The sequence below is a fragment of the Lipotes vexillifer genome, unplaced genomic scaffold (assembly GCF_000442215.2).
Source record: "Lipotes vexillifer unplaced genomic scaffold, Lipotes_vexillifer_v1.1 scaffold559, whole genome shotgun sequence".
In the NCBI taxonomy this organism is placed as follows: Eukaryota; Metazoa; Chordata; class Mammalia; order Artiodactyla; family Lipotidae; genus Lipotes; species Lipotes vexillifer.
The window spans coordinates 3,005,831-3,009,746 of NW_006781351.1; the positions used below are offsets into that span (position 1 = coordinate 3,005,831).

At 36.2% G+C, this 3,916-nt stretch overlaps 1 non-coding gene across 1 annotated transcript; it reads right to left on the reverse strand.

Moving 5' to 3' along the window:
* Positions 1-3,525: 3,525 nt before the first annotated feature.
* On the reverse strand, positions 3,526-3,598 carry TRNAG-CCC (transfer RNA glycine (anticodon CCC)). The gene has a single exon. It is a non-coding gene; the product is annotated as a tRNA-Gly (tRNA).
* Between the last annotated feature and the right edge of the window lie 318 nt (positions 3,599-3,916).

Genomic DNA, 3,916 nt, shown 5'->3' on the forward strand with positions numbered 1-3,916 from the left:
CTGCAGTCTGCATTAATATGAGTTTAGTATTTTAGAGAGTTTTTCCCATGGTATTAGTTTCCACTGCTGCTGTAACAAGTTACCACACAGTTAGTGGCTTAACACAACACCAATTCATTATCTCACCTGCTATAGACCAAAAATCCAGGTATGCTATGGCTTAACTTGTTTTTCTGTTTAGAGTCTGACAAAGCTGAATCCAGGTGTCCAAGAGGGTTGCTTTTCTTTCTGGAGACTCTAGAGGAGATTGCCTTTCTGGGTTCATTTATGCTGTCAGAATTTAACACCATGCAGCTGTACAACTGAGGTCCCCACTGTTTTCTTGCTGGTTCTCTCTCAGCATCCAGAGGAAGCTCACATTCCATGGTTTATAGGCCTCTTCCTTCCTCCATCTTTAAAGCCAGCGATGATGGTGCAGGACCTTCTCATGCTTTAAACTTATCTGACCTTCCCTTCGGTTTTATCTCTCCTCTCTCTTACCCCACCACATCCTTCTGACTCAAACTGGAGAAATTGCTGTTTTTAAGGGCTCATGTAGTTATATTGTGCCTGGCCAGATAATCTTCACCACCCCTCATTTTAATGTTCATAACCTTGTTCAAATTCTGCAAAATGCCTTCACAAAATACTTAGATTAATGTTTGATTGACTATCAGGGAACAAAATTCTTGGAGGAACTTCTTTACAATTTGGCCTACCAAATCCAAGGAGATGAAGCTGCAAATAACTTTAAAACAATTTGTCTCAGGAACTTACTGAATATTATTTATGTGAAAAACAGACTTCTCAATTAACCCACAAAACAATACTGTCCTTCTCACAATAGATTGCTCAGCTGGGTTTATTAAATGCTATTTGTTTCAATCTCTCTCCTTGTGTGTCCACCAAACCTATACTATTGTGTAACAAACTTTGCCTCATTCCAATCAGGACATCTCATTGAAACCTAGACCCACAGAATCTTATAAATATTCCACTTACCTTGACCTACAAATTCAGAGACTACTAATATTTTGTTAAGGTAGTGGTCTTCTTTGCTGCAGTAATCAATAAATTTGGGTTTACTTTCTTTTATTTTTTGAATTTTATTTTATTTATTTTTTATACAGCAGGTTCTTATTAGTCATCTCTTTTATGCATATTAGTGTATATATGTCAATCCCAATCTCCCAATTCATCCCACCACCACCACCACCCCACAACCACTTCCCCCCTTAGTGTCCATACGTTTGTTCTCTACATCCGTGTCTCTATTTCTTCCCTACAAACCGGTTCATCTGTACCATTTTTCTATATTCCACATATATGTGTTAATATATGATATTTGTTTTACTCTTTCTGACTTACTTCACTCTGTATGACAGTCTCTAGATCCATCCACGTCTCTACAAATGAACGAATTTCATTCCTTTTTATGGCTGAGTAATATTCCATTGTATATATGTACCACATCTTCTTTATCCATTCGTCTGTCGATGGGCATTTAGGTTGCTTCCATGACCTGGCTGTTGTAAATAGTGTTGGTCAATAGATCTTAGAGGAAATGCTTTCAGTTTTTCACCATTGAGAATGATGAAATTTGGCTTTTCTTGATCACCAGTTTATTTTAATGAACTTTTGGGGAGGTCTTCAGTCAATAGAGGTATCTTATGTTGTCTTTCAGTTTCATTGAGGTTTGACATCATGAGGAAAAGAATTTAGTAAAAGCATTAGCTTTCTTATCTTACAGAGTCTTGAGAAACTGAATCCTATCATTTCTAATTTTGCTTCCAGAATAGTACCAAATTCCAAAACACTTGAAATATTGCTAGACACTATGCACACAGGCTAAAATAAAAATACTATCCAGGACATCTTAGAGGGATCAAGTTCGTTGGAAAAGAAGAAAGGTTTTGGCTAGGATTTAAATATATCCATCATAGGAGAAATGAGAAGATTTTACCAGGAGAAATGGATGGCAAGAACAAAATATTTTTCATATAAATATGGAGAATCTTCCATCTGAGTTGTTTGGATTTGCTTAATTGATAAGACTGTGGAACTAAAATAAATTGGAAGAAATTATTGATTTGTTATTAAACATATAAACACAGCACTGTTCATTGTGCAGAGAATAGAATAGGGAGCCTGGAAGGAAAAGAAGAATAGGAATTGGGTCAGTGAAACACAAAGTCACTACTAAAAGTTCCTCTGAGGGAAATATGGGGAAAGAGATGATAGTTAAGACTTTTGAGGAGATAAAGTGAGCATTCTTGTGTATGATTGAAGGAATAGAAAAAAAGTTTTTGATGTGTGGTAAACAACAAAATGATTCACTGGTACAACCTTGAGAGAGTTCATTAGAGGTTTAAATTTCCTTTCAAAATTTTTTTAGGCACTGTATTTGAGTTATTTTGCACTTTTCATGGTGCTAAGAGCAGCCATAAAAATGATCTAGGTTTTTTTTTAAGTTACATACAGATAAGCTAAATAAAGCTGAGAAAAATTAAGAAACATACCCATGATGACCAACTGGTAAGTGATAGAGACGTGATATGAATCAAGGTGGAAAGGGGTTCAAAAGCAGGAGAAATGTGTGTGGTGAGAGTTGGCAAACTTTTTCTGTAAGGACCAAATAGTAAATATTTTAGGCTATGTAGAACATGTGGTCTGTCCTAACCACTCAACTCTGCTGTTGCTGTGCAAAAGCATCCACAGATAATACATAAATAAATGGGCATGGCTGTTTTCCAATAAATGATATTTATGAAAACTGGTGACAGTTCTAATTTAACCCATGGACCAAAGTTTGTCAAAACCTGGTCTAGAGTTCCCTGTGCTATACAGTAGGTCCTTGGTGATTATCTGTTTTATATATAGTATTGTGTATATGGTAATCCAAACCTCCTTATTATCCCTCACCCCCCACCTTTCCCTTTTGGTTACCATAAGTTTGTTTTCTAAATCTGTGAGTCTGTTTCTGTTTTGTACAAGTTCATTTGTATCATTTTTCTAGATTCCACATATAAATGATATCATATATTTGTCTTTCTCTGACTTACTTCACTTAGTTTGATAATCTATAGGTTCATCCATGTTGCTGCAAATAGCATTATTTCATTCTTTTTTTGGCTGAGTAGTATACCATTATATATATGTACCACATCTTCTTTTTCCATTCATCTGTTGATAGACATTTAAGTTGCTTCCATGTCTTGTTTATTGTAAATAGTGCTGCAATGAACATTGGGGTACATGTATCTTTTTGAATTATGGTTTTCTCCCAGTATATGACCAGGAGTAGAATTGCTGGATCATATGGTAGTTGTATTTTTAGTTTTTTAAGGAACCTCCATACTGTTCTCTATAGTGGCTCTACCAGTTTGCATTCCCACCAACAGTGTAGGAGGGTCCACTTTTCTTCACACCCTCTCCAGCATTTATTATTTGTAGACTTTTAAAAAATATTTATTTATTTATTTGGTTGTGCTGGGTCTTAGTTGCAGCAGGTGGGCTCCTTAGTTGTAGCATGCATGTGGGATCTAGTTCCCTGACCAGGGATCGAACCTGGGCCCCCTACATTGGGAGTGTGGAGCCTTATCCACTGCGCCACCAGGGAAACCCCTATTTGTAGACTTTTTGATGATGGCCATTCTGACTGGTGAGAAGTAATACCTCATTGTAGTTTTGAGTCGCATTTCTCTAATAATTAGTGATGTTGAGTATCTGTTTGTGTGCTTCTTGCCCATCTATATGTCTTCTTTGGAGAAAAGTCTATCTAGATCTTCTGCCCATTTTTTGATTGGGTTATTTAATTTTTTTGATATTGAGCTGCATGGGCTGTTTTTATATTTTGGCGATTAATCCATTGTCAGTCACATCATTTGCAAGTATTTTCTATCATTTTGTGGATTGTCTTTTCATCTTGTTTGTGGTT